We start from the raw sequence: 19,047 nt of genomic DNA on the forward strand, positions 1-19,047 counted from the left end.
GAGACACAATCCAACTTGCTGCATAGCTTTGTGATGGCTCTTCACACTGGTCCTTGAAGAAACAACACGTCCACCGCTTTCCTCTCATCCACAGAGACAGTTACCTCGTCATAGAAGGCAATTAGATTAGTCAGGCATGACTTGCCCTTGGTGAATCCATGCTGACTGTTCCTGATCACTTTCCTCTCCTCTAAGTGCTTCAGAATTGATTCCTTGAGGACCTGCTCCATGATTTTTCCTATGCCTATGCCAAGTTCTGACATGCATTCATCACAGTGCAAAAGGGAGTTCGGCATCTGACACCCCAACTCGGTGCCACTCGGTGTGCCTCTTAATAAGGTTCTGCAAATACTGCTGGTGTATAGTTATTTACTTCCTAGTACTTGGCCCAAGAGCTCGCCTCCTAACTTGGACCTTGTTAATACCTTGGCTGCACTGGAACTGTAAGCGTAGGGAGTTTTTTTTGTTCGTTTAAAAACGCCCACAAACCACAGCCAAAGTAGTTGCTTGCAATCTCCACTCCCTCCACCAGCTGCAGTGCAGACACCCAGCAGCCCAACTGGTTCAGAAACCTGGCCAGCACCTCAGCTGAGCAATTGTCCCAACCCACCACCTTATTTATGCTCTTGAAGCCCACCTTCCCCAGCAGCTCCGAGTCTTAGCAACACATTTCCAGCCTGACAAAACCAAGTCTGCATAACGAAGACATGCAAAATCTCATCTGCTCCTATGGAGCGAGAGGCCCAGAAAAGAACGAACAGGAGAAAGCTGACAGCCTGTCACCTACATGACACCAATGCGGCAGTGGCAAGAGGCACCAGACAGCAGTGACAACAGGATCAGAGCCAAAGACAGAAGGCTGACATGTTTGCCACAAGTGCTTAGAAGCCCCTGTTGTGTCTGTATATGTAACGGGGGAGGCTGTATGAACAGAGCACTATTTCACACCCTCCCTGCGGAGCAGAGAGTGGCTCTTTGAATGGCTTCTTCCTCTCAACTGTGGAGGATGGAGCTTATATTCCACTGCCCATCACATCAGAGATATTACGTCTCTACTCGCGCCTCATGCTGCAAGCAGGGCAGAGAAAGGGACACACAATATGAGGCACTATGTACGCTGGTGAAATGACTGAGAAGAAAAGAGTTAGCGGGAGTGCGTCAGCAAGATCTTCTTCTCAAGACAGGACATGTACTTTAAGAAAGCAGGCAGAGTTAGAGTTACATGACAGGGGACTCTATCCTGGGAAGATCTGGGGGCCATGGTGGATAATCAGCTGAACATGAGCTCCCAGTGTGACACTGTGGCCAAAGGGCTAATGTGAAGTTGGGATGGGAATCTCGAGTAGGAGCAGAGAGGCTATTTGGCACTTGTGCCACCCTTGCTGGAAACTTGTGCACAGTTCAAGAAGGATGTTGTTAAACTGGAGAGGGGCCAGAGAAGAGCCATGAGAATGATTAAAGGATTTGAAAACCTGCCGTATAGCAAAAGACTATTTAGCTGAATGAAGAAGTTTAAGGGGGGAGGGCTAGCTCAGTGAGGGGGGAGGGCTAGCTCAGAGGTGTGAGTATTGGCCTGCTAAAGCCAGGATTGTGAGTTCAATCCTTGAGGGGGCCATTTAGGGATCTGGGGAAAAAATTGGGGATTGATCCTGCTTTGAGCAGGTGTTGGACTAGATGACCTCCTGAGGTCCCTTCCAACCCTGATATTCTATGATTCTAAGGGGTGACTTGATCTATAAATACCTATATGGGAAACAAATATACAACAGGCTGACCAATATAGCAGACAAAGGTTTAACACAATCCAATGGCTGGAAGTTGCAGCTAGACAAATTCAATGTAAATAAAGGAAGGTATTTGCCCATAGGAACAATGTACCAACTTCTCACCCAACCTTCTCCACAACACCTAACCCATCCCCGAGCTCCTTGGCAGCCCCAAGAGGAATGGGGACCAAGAGCCTATTACATGGGTAGTGGACCTGCCCTTCCTGGAGTGGTTTTACACCTGATCACTAGCTAGTTGTTACTACTGACCACTTGGGTTCCAGAAGCACGTGGGTGTCCCAGTGAAGACTGGGCCCCAGCAGGTCTGGTGCTGCACGCAGAGTCCGACTGCCCCAAAGAGCTCACAGTCTGAAAACAAAGGCCAATTATCCCCGTTGTCCAGATGGGGAAGCTAAGGCACAGTGGGAGTCTTGTGGCAGAGCCAGGAACCAGAGTCCACCTCTATCCCAGCCTAGAGCTTTAAATGCAAGACCACCTAGTCTAGCCTTGCCCCTGCTAGCAAGCTAACTCATGTTCACCCAAAGCAGCTGTGAGCAGCGAGCCAGATCCTCAGCAGCAGGCTCCCTGACTTCACTTGAACCAGGCCAACTGACACCAGCGGAGGACAAGGCCAGAGCTACCTGAGGAAAGACATGGTTTCAAAGAGGAGCCACACCTGCAGGCATTTCAGCCCATGTGGCCTTTGCCCCTCACCCTTCCCTGACACAAGATCTCCTGCCCCCTGCAGGAGACAGCCAGCTGCAGGTCTCTGGCAAACCAAACCACATTCATTGTCAAAATTTAACAATTCCCACCCCTCCTTTCCTGAGACTCATCTTGCTCCCTAAGCTCTTATACTGTTGCCACACGAATAGGGGCTGCAGGATGGATGCTGAAAGAGACAGAGCACTTTAAAAAAATCAAAGCCAATAATTGGTATGGGGGGGAGGGGGAAAGACAATCTTTAATTCAGGCTCCAGTCCATCAGTCTTGGAGGGAGACATGTTAATTTAATTAAAAGCCTGGTCTGGACTCTGCTGCCTTTCAGACATCCTGCTGTTGCTGGGGAGAAGTCGGATGGGCTGGGGATGGGTTGTGGAGCAAGCTCTTCCTCGCTCCAGGGAATAGATTTAAAAATTTTATTAAAGCTAATGTAAAAAAATTAAATATTACACAGGTTAAGAAAAGAGAGTGTCTGTACATATGGGTATAGTGCTTAGATTATTCACAATACAAAGTTTATGCACTATATGTATCTTATGAATTTTTTTAGAATAATCAGCAACAACAAATTTAGGTGAATAAATTTAACAATACAGTTTAGATATTAGAATCTGATTACCCAGGTACATCACTCATAAGTTATACTGAGAGTTGCACTTGATCTTAGCCAAAAGGCCGAGAAGCACAGCACATTTACCCCCGCAGGAACTGACGAGGGTCAGACTAGAAAAAGGGAGGGGATTTCCGCAGTCTTATGCGCTTTGGTTCTGGCTGGCAGTCCCTCCCAGCCCCACATTTCTAGGATTCTCATAGCCACTTTTCAGAGTAGCAGCCGTGTTAGTCTGCATTCGCAAAAAGAAAAGGAGTACTTGTGGCACCTTAGAGACTAACCAATTTATCGGAGCACAAGCTTTCATGAGCTATAGCTCACTTCATCGGATGCATCACTTTTCATCGGATGTACTCCTTTTCTCATAGCCACTTGCAACTGTAAGCCATGTGCCACACATCCCCCCCCTCAGCACAAACTCCTCAGGGTCCTACAGCGTTGACCCACAACACTGCTCATGCTCTGCACGCAGGGGTGGCTCTCCATATTCCCCAGACCGTATGCATTAGAGAGGCAAAGCTCCAAGAGAGCGAAACCCCACCTCCCCACTGCCATCTCTCCAGACATTTCCAGGGAACATGCCTCTTCTCCCATTCCCTGCCCCACATGGCCAGCAGCCTATCCCTGGGCACACTCAGCCGGGAGATTCTAATCCCAGACTCAGAGTTCCCTGCCTCTAAAGATTAAGGTAGGAAACATGTCCCAAAGAAAAGGAGTACTTGTGGCACCTTAGAGACTAACCAATTTATTAGAGCATAAGCTTTCGTGAGCTACAGCTCACTTCATCGGATGCATACTGTGGAAAATGTTGAAGATCTTTTTATACACACATAAAGCATGAAAAAATACCTCCTCCCACCCCACTCTCCTGCTGGTAATAGCTTATCTAAAGTGATCACTCTCCTTACAATGTGTATGATAATCAAGGTGGGCCATTTCCAGCACAAATCCAGGTTTTCTCACCCTCCCCCCCCCCACACACAAACTCTCCTGCAGTTTGTGGGGGGGGAGGGGTGAGAGAATCTGGATTTGTGCTGGAAATGGCCCACCTTGATTATCATACACATTGTAAGGAGAGTGATCACTTTAGATAAGCTATTACCAGCAGGAGAGTGGGGTGGGAGGAGGTATTTTTTCATGCTTTGTGTGTATATAAAAAGATCTTCAACATTTTCCACAGTATGCATCCGATGAAGTGAGCTGTAGCTCTCGAAAGCTTACGCTCGAATAAATTGGTTAGTCTCTAAGGTGCCACAAGTACTCCTTTTCTTTTTGCGAATACAGGCTAACACGGCTGTTACTCTGAAACATGTCCCAAAGAGGAAGCGTGTTTCCCTCCTCTGGGGAACCTCCCAGCATGGAGGTTTATTCGGATACTTCTGCAGCTCAGGGTACAGGTGAGAGAGGGGAGGAAAACGGCAGATTTACACCACACACATGGAACCTGCGTTCACAGCAGCAGGGAGCTGGCTGACAAGGCCAAAGGCTCAGCGAGTCTATGCGGGGCTAGTAGGGAGAAGCAGGGTGCGGTCACTGCCTATGGCTGGGAGAAGGGAGCCTGCAGAGCAGAGATCTTTTATCCCAACCTGGTAGCGCATGGAAAATGAACAGTCCATTACTGCCTGAAGGCAGCCCGTTAGGGCAGTGGTCCTCACTCGGGGCATGGGAGAAGGAAGGCAATCACACTGTGCCTGAGTTGGTCCGTTTGGGGGACTGTTTGGCAAGGCAGGATTAAAACACTGAGGAGGCCACAGCTGAGGGCCTATGGCAAGATGCCTTTCGGTATTTAATGATAGAAAGCCAGAACAGGAGACTGCAGAACATAGGAACTGCCTGATGGGATCAAATCAGCACCCCATCCAGGATGATATTTAGTACTGGCCACTGTCAGACAGCAGATCTCACTGGGAGGTTCAAGAAACCCCCTGCCAAAACAGTGCTGGAGTGGCCTGCCTGCAGAAGCAGTCTATTGGGGACCCCTGCCAGTAACAGGTCTGCTGTAACGCTCAGCAGCAGCTGGGTTTCCATCCCTTACAGCAATCTATCCTAGCTAACAACTGTGGATTTTGCACTTGTTCAAAGCCTAAAGCACTCATTACCACAGGATATCCTGTGGCAATGAGTTCCAGAAGCTAGCTGTACGCTGTGTCAAAATAAAAAAAGTATTTCCTTTTATTAGTTTTTAAAATGGTTTCCTTTCAACACCCCCTCATTCTGTATTATGAGAGGGGATTTGCCACCTCTATATCACTTGCTATTGTGCACACTATCGTGTTCCCTCTTACCCATCTCCTCTCTAAACAAGAGTCCAAATCTTGCCTTATGTGGAAAGTCTTTCAACAACACTTCCAATCAATCATTTTCACTCCCTGTTTCAGGGCCCCGTTCCTACGGTCAGTTTCTGTTTAGGCCTCAGCATGGCCCTCTTTTGTTCACATATTGGTTTGAAGAGGCCCTGCCAACTCTGTGTGTGGGCAGCATTTCCACAAGAATTAAATGGTTCAGGGCTCTAAATAAAACCAAGACATCACATGCACATCCAACAGTCATGTGGCAGCCCTATAATAATAAATACCAGCATATGCTTGCTAATGAAGAGGGGAATTCAGTAGGGGAAGATGGCAGTTTCAAGTCTGGGGAGTGGACAGAGGAAGAAAAAGAAAGAGGGGTTTATTAAAAACATTTTCAAAAATACGTACTCAGTGTCCTTGTAAGCCTCCTTTCTGGGGTTTGTTTTCCAGTAGCTAACATATTGTTAGGTCTAAAAATACCAAACTACACTCTGACAAGTTTCAGAGTAACAGCCGTGTCAGTCTGTATTCGCAAAAAGAAAAGGAGTACTTGTGGCACCTTAGAGACTAACCAATTTATTTGAGCATGAGCTTTCGTGAGCTACAGCTCACTTCATCGGATGCATACCATGAAGTGAGCTGTAGCTCACGAAAGCTCATGCTCAAATAAATTGGTTAGTCTCTAAGGTGCCACAAGTACTCCTTTTCTTTTCTCCCTACAATGTGCATGATAATCAAGGTGGATCATTTCCAGCACAAATCCAGGTTTTCTCACCCCCCCCCCCAACTCACTCTCCTGCTGGCAATAGCTCATCCAAACTGACCACTCTCCTTAAAATGTGCATGATAATCAGGGTGGGCCATTTCCAGCATAAATCCAAGTTTAACCAGAACGTCGGGGGGGGGTGGGGGGTGTAGAAAAAAACAAGGGGAAATAGGCTACCTTGCATAATGACTTAGCCACTCCCAGTCTCTATTTAAGCTTAAATTAATAGTATCCAATTTGCAAATGAATTCCAATTCAGCAGTTTCTCGCTAGAGTCTGTATTTGAAGTTTTTTTGTTGTAAGATAGCGACTTTCATGTCTGTGATTGCATGACCAGAGAGATTGAAGTGTTCTCCGACTGGTTTATGAATGTTATAATTCTTGACATCTGATTTGTGTCCATTTATTCTTTTACGTAGAGATTGTCCAGTTTGACCAATGTACATGGCAGAGGGGCATTGCTGGCACATGATGGCATATATCACATTGGTGAATGTGCAGGTGAACGAGCCTCTGATAGTGTGGCTGATGTTATTGGGCCCTGGGATGGTGTTGCCTGAATATATATGTGGGCACAGTTGGCAACGGGCTTTGTTGCCAGGATAGGTTCCTGGGTTAGTGGTTCTGGTGTGTGGTTGTTGGTGAGTATTTGCTTCAGGTTGGAGGGCTGTTTGTAGGCAAGGACTGGCCTGTCTCCCAAGATTTGTGAGAGTGTTGGGTCATCCTTCAGGATAGGTTGTAGATCCTTAATAATGCGTTGGAGGGGTTTTAGTTGGGGGCTGAAGGTGACACCCTGATTATCATGCACATTGTAAGGAGAGTGGTCACTTTGGATGAGCTATTACCAGCAGGAGAGTGAGTTTGTGTGTGTGGGGAGGGGGGGGGGGGAGGGTGAGAAAACCTGGATTTGTGCTGGAAATGGCCCACGTTGATTATCATACACATTTTAAAGCGAGTGGTCACTTTGGATGGGCTATTACCAGCAGGAGAGGGAGTTTGTGTGTGTGTGGAGGGGGGGGGGGTGAGAAAACCTGGATTTGTGCTGGAAATGGCCCAACTTGATGATCACTTTAGATAAGCTATTACCAGCAGGACAGTAGGGTGGGAGGAGGTATTGTTTCATGATCTCTGTGTGTATATAAAGTCTGCTGCAGTTTCCACGGTATGCATCCGATGAAGTGAGCTGTAGCTCACAAAAGCTCACGCTCTAATAAATGGGTGAGTCTCTAAGGTGCCACACGTCCTCCTGTTCTCTTTGCGAACTACACTCTGTAGGAGCCGGCTATTGGGGAGCTGGCACAGTAGTTCCAAACCGGTGAGGGTCTGTTGGGCAGCAATGGGAACCACAAATGCAATGCTGTTTGGGCCAGGATCTGTCTTCGCTCCTGCCATAGGCACACTCAGCTGCTACCTCATCTCCTGGAATGAAAGAGAGACCTGAAACTCACCTTCACATCCTCACCCCAAGGCATGCCTACACAACATGTTGCCAGGCTAGTGTTGCACAAGTGCCCAGAGATGATGAATATGCGATCTAAGGCCTGGTCTACAAAACAGCAAGAGGTACACACTACAATGGGACTTTTGTCACGAAAAACACCCAGTTTTGGAGACAAAAAACTTCCACCCTACGAGAGACTTGTCTTTTCCCCTCCCTTTATTGTCAACAAAGAGCCAGTGTAGACACTGCTGATTGTCGGAAGCCAGTTCTGTGGACAAAACAGTCTCCCACAATGGCCTGCCCTGATGCTCTGCTCAGTGTTTTGATCTCTGCTGTATGGCAGGCATGTGCCCCTCCTCTTTCAAAGCTCTGGGAAGTATCTGTGTGCTGCTGCTCCATTTGGGGAACAAATGAAGAGCAAATCATTGGAATGCTCCTGTTCTGCCCTGCACTAGGAACACAGCAGCAGTCTGCGGGACAGCCTGCTGTGCTGCTTTGCCATTCCTCAGCACGGAGAGCTCACGGCAGCTGAGGGGGCTGTGGGAGAACTCAGAGAATCCCAAGATGCGCAGGAATCAGCTCTTCCTTCCCACAACACTGCACTGTGGGATACATACCCACGGTGCATTGCTCACCTTGTCAATGATGGTGTCCCCAATGCGGACATGATCTGTCGACAGAGGGAGCAAGTGTGAACACCCTCTGGCGATTTTTGTTTACTTTTGGGTGTCGACACAAGTTTTGTCAACAAAACTTGGTAGTGTAACAAGTCCCAAGAGTCAGTCCCACCACAGATGGGAAGCTCAGGTGTATTTACACTGACAGAGCCAGACAAACATGCTTGTTTTCTCAGATGAGCCGAGCGTCCACAGATGAGCCGAGCGAGGCCGGCCAGCCTGAATGCACAGTATCTCAACAGGATTAAGAGATACCAGTGAAGCAGAAGCCACACCAGTTCACACTTACAGCTACATTCTGGATGCTCAACCCCCACTTCCAAAGTCTGAATGTTTAGTGGACAAACTTCTGGTCTATCTCAACAGTGAGATTTATTTTAATAAGCACCAAGCGTACTGGGGAGGTGAGGGGCAGGGGGAAAAAAAAAAAAAAGTCATGAAGCCACAAATGAAAGGGGGAAAAGCAGCAGAAAAACCTCTCTGGTACCCCGTCACCTACACAATACGGGGATGTCAGAGCAGAGAGCAACTCCTGAGGGTGCCACGCTGCACACGTACACCCCACCCCGACCAACCTTCTCAGCACTGCGCTGTGTATCCACTGCTCACGTAATGGGTGCGGTGGTGTATCTGTTTGCCCATACGCAGCAAGGTACACATTACCGCAGCCCATCTCTCCTTCGCAGCCAGACTGCAGAAAGCAATGAACAGCTGTCTCTGGCCAACAGGGAAGTGGGTCACACTAGAGTCCTAATTCCACAAGGGGGAGGGGAGAGCTCAGCCAATTACGTTTAATTATAGTCTAACCTAGCTTTGCATCTCCTCCCTCTGCTGTATCGTCAGTTGTACCTGAACGGCCAGCAGCCATGTACCTAGCGAGTGCTCTCTGTGTCAGCCTCCTTGACTGTGCAAGGAATCCATGGACATTCAGCAAGGAAAGGGAGCATTCTGCCCACCACTCCTCCGTCATTAACTCCTCCAGGAGCTGCTCCAGTAGGTGCCAGTCTCTCCAAGAGCAGGCTCCCAGTGAGAGACAGTTCATTCACAGCACCACAACCAAGCTGGAGCGTTTGCATAGGGAGCAGGCCAGGAGGAGGGAGAGTTACAGAGAAAGACACTAGCAGAAACACACAGGTGGCTTCCAGCACTGCAGCCCCAGCAACTGGCTCCAGAGCTGTGCTACCCACAACCGACGCTGGTGTGGGGTCTAGTGCCTGGGACACCGCTCCTGGCTCTACCTCCAAACTGCTCCGAGCTGGGAGGGTCGCTTCCTCTCACCACACTTCTGCTCCCCTTCCACACTTGGCTTGTCCAGACGGAGCTCTTTGGGGCAGGAGCTGTACTGCACTAGGCACAAGGGGACTCCCATCCTGGCTGGAGCCCACATCCATAAATACCATCACTTGGGCCCCAGTTCACCTCCCAATGGAAGCCCATGTGCAAAAGCAGACTCAGGTAGTTGGGGGTCTGACCGGGGAAGTGGTGGCATCAAATTAGACTCAAGCCATTCACCCAGACACAGGCTGAGTCTGAGCGCTAGAGAAGCGGGGTGAGCAGCCCTTGAAAGAAGTGAGGGCAAGAGCGGAAAGCGCCTTTCTTGCCAACCCTTTCTAGAATCATAGAATATCAGGGCTGGAAGGGACCTCAGGAGGTCATCTAGTCCAACTCCCTGCTCAAAAGCAGGGCCAATCCCCAATTAAATCATCCCAGCCAGGGCTTTGTCAAGCCTGACCTTAAAAACTTCTAAGGAAGGAGATTCCACCACCTCCCTAGGTAACCCATTCCAGTGTTTCACCACCCTCATAGTGAAAAAGTTTTGCCTAATATCCAACCTAAGTCTCCCCCACTGCAACTTGGGACCATTACTCCTCGTTCTGTCATCTGCTACCACTGAGAACAGTCTAGATCCATCCTTTTGGAAACACCTTTCAGATAGTTGAAAGCGGCTATCAAATTCCCCCTCATTCTTCTCTTCTGCAGACTAAACAATCCCAGTTCCCTCAGCCTCTCCTCATAAGTCCTGTGTTCCAGACCCCTAATCATTTTTGTTGCCCTCCGCTGGACTCTTTCCAATTTTTCCACATCCTTCTTGCAGTGTGGGGCCCAAAACTGGACACAGAACTCCAGATGAGGCCTCACCAATGTCGAATAGAGGGGAACGATCACGTCCCTCGATCTGCTGGCAATGCCCCTACTTATACATCCCAAAATGCCATTGGCCTTCTTGGCAACAAGGGCACACTGTTGACTCATATCCAGCTTCTCGTCCACTGTCACCCCTAGGTCCTTTTCTGCAGAACTGCTGCCTAGCCATTCGGTCCCTAGTCTGTAGCGGTGCATTGGATTCTTCCATCCTAAGTGCAGGACTCTGCACTTGTCCTTGTTGAATCTCATCAGATTTCTTTTGGCCCAATCCTCCAATTTGTCTAGGGCCCTCTGTATCCTATCCCTACCCTCCAGTGTATCTACCTCTCCTCCCACTTTAGTGTCATCTACAAACTTGCTGAGGGTGCAATCCACACCATCCTCCAGATCATTTATGAAGATATTGAACAGAACCGGCCCCAGGACCAAGCCTTGGGGCACTCCGCTTGATACCGGCTGCCAACTAGACATGGAGCCATTGATCACTACCCGTTGAGCCCGACAATCTAGCCAGCTTTCTATCCACCTTAGAGTCCATTCATCCAGCCCAGACTTCTTTAACTTGCTGGCAAGAATACTGTAGGAGATCATGTCAAAAGCTTTGCTAAAGTCAAGGAACAATATGTCCTCTGCTTTCCCCTCATCCACAGAGACAGTTATCTCATCATAGAAAGCAATTAGATTACTTAGACATGACTTGCCCTTGGTGAATCCATGCTGACTGTTCCTGATCACTTTCTTCTCCTTTAAGTGCTTCAGAATTGATTCCCTGAGGACCTGCTCCATGATTTTTCCAGGGACTGAGGTGACAAACAGGAAAGTAGCCCACACCTTTGTCTATTTCAGTAGCCACGCTGATGGTCCCATAGAAATTGCATCTCACCTTTCAAAGCGGAGGGACTGTCACTCTCTAGCATTGGCCAAGAGGTGGGCAGGATCCTCGAGACAGGTGATTAGAGGTGCTCTGCCCTGCAGGCAAATCATCTGCCAGCCCCAGAGCACTTGGGAGAAAGGGTTTAGCTAAAGGAGAAGTGATGTTCTTTTAGAAACGTGCTACTGAGGCCAGATCTGCTTTGCATGAGACATCTGTAGCCGCGGCAGTAAGGAGGATGCAGGCAGCTGCACAAAGGTTTATCCTGGAAGGTGCTCAGCACTCTGGTCCCAATCTGGCAAAGTATGTGCCTAAGCACTTTGCTGGTTTGGGGCCAGAGGGCTCAGTGCCTTGCAGGATCCAGCCTTGCCCTGCAGCTTATCCCATCTTCACATGGGAGAGCAGAAGAAGCTATGGGGGAATGCCCAGGGAGCAGAAGGAGCAGTCATTCTAGAGGCATGAGCACATATCCAGCACTCCTGTAAGAGGTCACCATGAAGGATGGAGAAGCAATCTAACATTTTGTGACTATTATCTGCTTGGTGATTGTTTGTGTATAGCTGGCCACACGATTACACAGGGGTTAAGTCCAGCACAAACAAGAAAGCAGCCCACACCTCATTTACTCAATAGCTAAAGGGTAATGCAGGGTAATACAGAGCTCATTCCCTTTGACATTCGTCTCTGACCATGCTGCCCTAGCACCAGAAGGGAAATCCAGGACAGAAACTAAGAACTTTGGGGTGGAAAAAACCACAGCCCCTGAAACACAGGGGAGCGAGAGGCAGACTGCTGGGGAGCAGGCTGAATCCCACCCCTAAGAGGTGAGATGCCTGGGATAAGCTGGGCCTATCTATGCCTTCAGGGAGATTGGGAAGAGAAGAGTCCTTTTCTCTGGTTCTGCTGTGTTCCTGCTCAGCAAGGCAAACCCCAGGAGTGGTTGCCCACTTGCAGATCAAGCGTCACATGGACCAGTCTCTCGCTAGGTCCTTATGACAGTCTGCTCAGCCTAGAAATCATTGGCGATATTACTGCACCAGTGAGGCTTCTGGTATCCACGTGATCACCAGCCAGGTAGCGACATCCCTTGGTAAATGCACTTCATTTGCTGATCTTCCACCCTAACATGACCGTACCAAGCAAGCCGCAGACATGAAGCGGTGCTGATGGAGTTGTGTTCCCATGGTCCTGACCCCTTTGCGCAGCATTAGGATATCAGAGGATGAGAAGGGTTAATACGAGCTGGGTGTTACTCGATTGGAGAAGGCTGGTTTGGGTCACTAAGTCAGCACTGCTCAGAGCTCTCGTAGGGAAGACACGCAGGTTGCCAAACCCAGCCGGGTCTGCTAAGCCAACAGTTTGTGCCCAGACACTGCATCATAGGGACCTGGTCTGAAACTGGGAGAATCAAGGGATTCCACTCCAGGCCAGGGAAAGGCAAGAGGCCCAACACCTGGAAGGGTGGGCTCAAAAGAAATTGAGGGGTCAAAAGTGGAGCTAGCCCTGGACCACGACAGCTGCAACTCCACTGACCTCAATGAGCTGCATCCACTTACACCAGTGCCATCTTGGCTCAGCGTACACAGCAGGAAAGATCTTGCATTGCATTGTTAGCATCCTGCTCAAAGAACTAGAGTTACCAGGCAAGAGTTAGTGGAGTGCCAAAAACTCCACCAGATGAGCACTGCTCACTGCCCCAGGGACCAGCCCCTGCTGCTACCCCACACCGATTCTTACCCCCCACTCATCACCATAGTACCAGCAGCCAGAAGTGAATCAAGTGACGTGACCAACATCTGTCCCATGTTTGTTCTCTCCTCCTCTCCCCCTGGGGAAGAGGCATGTGCAGTGGAGTGTCTTGTTTGGTAGGGTTTCGGGGGTTAACAATACATTGCTCTGTATTTACATTCAAGAAAGCCCATTAAAAGGAAAGGCGGCCTGCAGTTGGAGTGGAAAGTGATGAGGTTTATGATGATAACGAGAGGACTCTTTCAGCGGCATGGGGATACACAAACATGTGAAAAGAGGGATGGGAAGTCTCAGCTTTACAGTCATTTGCTTTAAATTAATTCCATGACACCACCCCACCACCTGTGGATTGCAGAGAGAAGACTCCCTCAGCCAGGATGCCCTCCTCTCCACTGAGCTTGGCTGGGACAGTTCTGTCCCTGACACCAATTTCCAGGCCAACCCTCTTCCCCAAAAAGGACCCCACCCTTAAAGCTTTAACATTCAAACTGAACACGTGACACGCAAGTGACAGAAGAGGGAACCAGCCTCCCCAGGACATCACATGGGCCACAGGCACAAGGGCCTCCGCTATTGCTTGCAGTTTATTTTAGGATTTTTTTCCACTTGCTCTTAAGGGGTGAAAAATAGACTCATCAAGAGGGCTGGGGGATGGGAGACTCACGACATGTATGCGCATGCGCATACATGGGCATGCTAGTTCTCTAACAGGACAGAATGTCAAGGCTCTTTGTGCAGTCACTCCTCTTTAATAACTTCTATTCAGAGGCTTTTCTGAGCCCCATGGCAGTGGGGCCCATGGGACAACGATGGACTCCTCCAACAAAAAAGGGAAGGGCTATTCATGTGCTACAGGCAGGGAAGTTGAGGCATAGAGGGATTAAGTGACTTCCCCAAGGTTACTGAGAGTCTGTAGCAGAGCCAAGAATCAAACCCCTCCTAGTCCTGTGCCTTAACCACAAGGTGATGCTTCCTCTGGTCACAGAAGAGAGCTTTATAGGACAGCCTGGATAGACTTTAGATATGTTGCAGCAGCTGCCTTATTGCAGATCTGCAATACATCCTCCCAGCTTCCCCAGCCAGAGATGGACACGAAGTTCTGCCACTTCTCTCAACCAAAGGCTAGTGCAAACGGCAGCAGGTTAAGCTGTCAGAAATGGAAAATTCAGATCTTCCAAAGCCCAAGGAGCTCAGCCTGTCTCCCTGCCACACTGCTCAGCAGAGACACGCCGGCCACCGAGACACACAAGAACCACCTGAGCCTTGCTGGAGAGACAGGCAGCCTGCACCTTTAAGCAGAGTGGGCTTTAATCCCCAGATCAGAAAGACCTCAGACACCAGCACCGGTATTTTTCTGCCTGCGGACTCCGTTCTCATGGGCGCGCTGCTTCGTTCAAAGGATGGCTGGGTGTCCACCTGCCCTCTCTGCCTTTGAGCATCTCCCCCTGTTTATGGGTGCAATCTGCCATCTACGAGTTCCCACATAGCCTGGGTCCTGTGGATTTTAATCCATATGCACCACAGAGGTGACAGAGCAGTCAGGAAGCTACAGCTAGCAGTTCCCAGACAGGAACTCTGGGGAGCAGCTGGCAGGCAGGCGGGTGGGTGGGATTTAACCTTGGAATTCATGTCCCATGCAGCCCCAGCTCAGAAGCTCCAGGGCACATTACAGCACCTTGAATTGAGGGAACAGGGCACGCTTCCCTGTAGGGAGGGTGGTGTCAGTTTTTCAGTCAGTCCCATTTAGGATTCTCCTTTAATCAAGTGAATGCCCCCAGAGGCTGCTGGGAAACAGGCATTCTAAAACAAAAGGTTACTGGGAGCACACAGCAGCCAACTGCTAACATGACCATCCCGCTGAGCAGCAAGGCTAAGCGGGGGGGTAGCTGGTGATGGGAAAGGGACTGGATTGACACCAGAGATTCTCACCACAGGATGGCTGAGTTCAAGTTTATTCTGAGTCACAGGTGAGTTTCAGGACTTGCTGGAGCCATGAAACCTTGGCATGATGCGCAGTGTGAACATGTCAGTGTGGAGAGGCGCCAGAGGGAGGCTGAGCAGCACCTTTTTTTTTTTTTTAGTCACACCTGTTGAGCACGAGGATGAGGGCATATAGGGGCAGTGCTAATGTCTCTTTCCTGGGCCCTCAGCACACAGAGATGCTGGCCTGACTTCCTCCCCCTCTCCCTGCAGGGCTATCAAAGCCGCCAGCAGGCAAGCGGCACAGAGTGCTCACAGGGAGAGGTGTGCTGAATGGCAGCAGGGCAACCAGCTGCCTGCCAGGTGGTTACATTTGTATTTATATTGTAGGGCAGTCGCAGTGAGCCTGGCACCTTCTCATCTTGCTGGTCATCTCTGCTTACTTTGCAGTGCCGGCAGGAGAGCCTTGCTTACCACACACCACGGATGGGAGATTTCCCACAGAGCAGGTGTATCTGAACTGGCTTTGTTGTACCCTCTCCTCCCTGCAAGCCCCTTGGCTCAGCACCCAATGCATTTTCACAGACACCAGGACTGCTACTTTTGCTCATTTGCCAGATTCACCGTTAGTACCTTAGGCAGATTTCGGGGAGGGGGGTAAAGGGTTCAGTTTTTACTACCGGCCCTTAGGGGAGAAGCCGGCCAGGGCTCAGCAGGAGGTGTGACATACTCAATCTTGACTCGTTCAACAGCTACAATAGAGTTCAACATGGCTAAGGGAGAGCAAAATGAGCCCTATTCTAGCTCAGGCAACAGAATCGCCAGCTCAGCTCAGAAGACGGGATTCTTGTTGGAGGGCTGAACAATACACTGGGCTTGCAGGTACTGGAGGGCTCTGCTCTACCAACCCACAGAGATTTTGGCTTTGAAAACTTGGCAGAAGGGGACTGGAGGAGATTGAGATGAGACCTTGGCACAGGGAACCACAAGATGAGTCACTTTTCTCACTATAAGAAAAGGAGTACTTGTGGCACCTTAGAGACTAACCAATTTATTTGAGCATGAGCTTTCGTGAGCTACAGCTCACTTCATCAGATGTTTACCGTGGAAACTGCAGCAGACTTTATATACACACAGAAATCATGAAACAATACCTCCTCCCACCCCACTGTCCTGCTGGTAATAGCTTATCTAAAGTGATCAACAGGTGGGCCATTTCCAGCACAAATCCAGGTTTTCTCACCCTCCACCCCCCCACACAAATTTACTCTCCTGTTGGTGCTAGCCCATCCAAAGTGACAACTCTTTACATAATCAAGTCGGGCTATTTCCTGCATAGATCAAGGTTTTCTCACATCCCCCCCACCCCCATACACACACAAACTCACTCTCCTGCTGGTAATAGCTCATCTAAACTGACCATTCTCCAGGTTTAAATCCAAGTTAAACCAGAACATCTGGGGGGGGGGGGGGTAGGAAAAAACAAGAGGAAACAGGCTACCTTGCATAATGACTTAGCCACTCCCAGTCTCTATTTAAGCCTAAATTAATAGTATCCAATTTGCAAATGAATTCCAATTCAGCAGTTTCTCGCTGGAGTCTGGATTTGAAGTTTTTTTGTTTTAAGATAGCGACCTTCATGTCTGTGATTGCGTGACCAGAGAGATTGAAGTGTTCTCCGACTGGTTTATGAATGTTATAATTCTTGACATCTGATTTGTGTCCATTTATTCTTTTACGTAGAGACTGTCCAGTTTGACCAATGTACATGGCAGAGGGGCATTGCTGGCACATGATGGCATAGATCACATTGGTGGATGTGCAGGTGAACGAGCCTCTGATAGTGTGGCTGATGTTATTAGGCCCTGTGATGGTGTCCCCTGAATAGATATGTGGGCACAATTGGCAACGGGCTTTGTTGCAAGGATAAGTTCCTGGGTTAGTGGTTCTGTTGTGTGGTATGTGGTTGTTGGTGAGTATTTGCTTCAGGTTGCGGGGCTGTCTGTAGGCAAGGACTGGCCTGTCTCCCAAGACTTGTGAGAGTGTTGGGTCATCCTTCAGGATAGGTTGTAGATCCTTAATAATGCGTTGGAGGGGTTTTAGTTGGGGGCTGAAGGTGACGGCTAGTGGCGTTCTGTTATTTTCTTTGTTAGGCCTGTCCTGTAGTAGGTAACTTCTATGCCCTCCTTTAAAGACTAACCTGCGTACTTCCTGTTTCAGAGGCCAAGCCATTTCACAGCCTGTTACAGTAACCCAGCATGAACAGTTAACCCCTGACCAGGAGACAGACAGTGTGAATGTTCCAGTGGGTGAGATTTGATCAGGGTCAGGAACCCACCACCACCAGGACACATGGGCAACTCTGCTGGCTGAGACCAAGCCCATTCTGAATGAAGGTGCCCCATCAATCCTCCGATGCAGAAGTCATGGAGCAGGTCCTCAAAGAATCAATCCTGAAGCACTTGCATGAGAGGAAAGTGATCAGGAACAGCCAGCATGGATTCACCAAGGGAAGGTCATGCCTGACTAATCTAATCGCCTTCTATGATGAGATTACTGGTTCTGTGGATGAAGGGAAAGCAGTGGATGTATTGTTTCTTGACTTTAGCAAAGCTTTTGACACGGTCTCCCATAGTATTCTTGTCACCAAGTTAAGGAAGTATGGGCTGGATGAATGCACTATAAGGTGGGTAGAAAGCTGGCTAGATTGTCGGGCTCAACGGGTAGTGATCAATGGCTCCATGTCTAGTTGGCAGCCGGTATCAAGTGGAGTGCCCCAAGGGTCGGTCCTGGGGCCGGTTTTATTCAATATCTTCATAAATGATCTGGAGGATGGTGTGGATTGCACTCTCAGCAAATTTGCGGATGATACTAAACTGGGAGGAGTGGTAGATACGCTGGAGGGGAGGGATAGGATACAGAAGGACCTAGACCAATTGGAAGATTGGGCCAAAAGGAATCTGATGAGGTTCAATAAGGACAAGTGCAGGGTCCTGCACTTAGGACGGAAGAACCCAATGCACAGCTACAGACTAGGGACCGAATGGCTAGGCAGCAGTTCTGCGGAAAAGGACCTAGGGGTGACAGTGGACGAGAAGCTGGATATGAGTCAGCAGTGTGCCCTTGTTGCCAAGAAGGCCAATGGCATTTTGGGATGTATAAGTAGGGGCATAGCGAGCAGATCGAGGGATGTGATCGTTCCCTTCTATTCGACATTGGTAAGGCCTCATCTGGAGTACTGTGTCCAGTTTTGGGCCCCACACTTCAAGAAGGATGTGGATAAATTGGAGAGAGTCCAGCGAAGGGCAACAAAAATGATTAGGGGACTGGAATACGTGAGTTATGAGGAGAGGCTGAGGGAGCTGGGATTGTTTAGCCTGCAGAAGAGAAGAATGAGGGGGGATTTGATAGCTGCTTTCAACTACCTGAAAGGGGGTTCCAAAGAGGATGGCTCTAGACTGTTCTCAATGGTAGCAGATGACAGAACGAGGAGTAATGGTCTCAAGTTGCAGTGGGGGAGGTTTAGATTGGATATTAGGAAAAACTTTTTCACTAAGAGGGTGGTGAAACACTGGAATGCGTTACCTAGGGAGGTGGTAGAATCTCCTTCCTTAGAGGTTTTTAAGGTCAGGCTTGACAAAGCCCTGGCTGGGATGATTTAACTGGGAATTGGTCCTGCTTTGAGCAGGGGGTTGGACTAGATGACCTTCTGGGGTCCCTTCCAACCCTGATATTCTATGATTCTATGATTCCCCTGCCCTGGTCCAGTGGGCACTTTTGCCTCCACACTCAGCTAAGTCTCAGGCTGTGCATTTATTAGAACTCTGCACAGTGACATGGGATACTGCTGCTTTGCTGGCACTCGCTGCTCTTCATGGCCCAATGCTGCTGTTGATTCAGCCACGGAGGTCTGCCACTGATTTCAATGGGAGCATGGTCAGTTCCTTAGTCCCTGGACATCTGGCTGACATGCCTCAGGATGAAGGGGACAGTTCACCAGACACATGACAGGCCACAGGGAGCAAAGCTCAGGATACTAGCCAGCAATGGCTGGACACAGGTGCCCTCTCCCTGCAGCAGTCTGGCAA

The 19,047-nt window shown here is 49.2% G+C and overlaps 1 protein-coding gene across 2 annotated transcripts in view; it reads right to left on the reverse strand.

The window, feature by feature from the left end:
* The window catches only part of ZNRF1 (zinc and ring finger 1), a 107,135-nt gene that overhangs the window by 68,210 nt on the left and 19,878 nt on the right, over positions 1–19,047 (reverse strand). The window lies entirely within an intron of this gene.

This window comes from Lepidochelys kempii, chromosome 12 (assembly GCF_965140285.1).
Source record: "Lepidochelys kempii isolate rLepKem1 chromosome 12, rLepKem1.hap1, whole genome shotgun sequence".
In the NCBI taxonomy this organism is placed as follows: Eukaryota; Metazoa; Chordata; order Testudines; family Cheloniidae; genus Lepidochelys; species Lepidochelys kempii.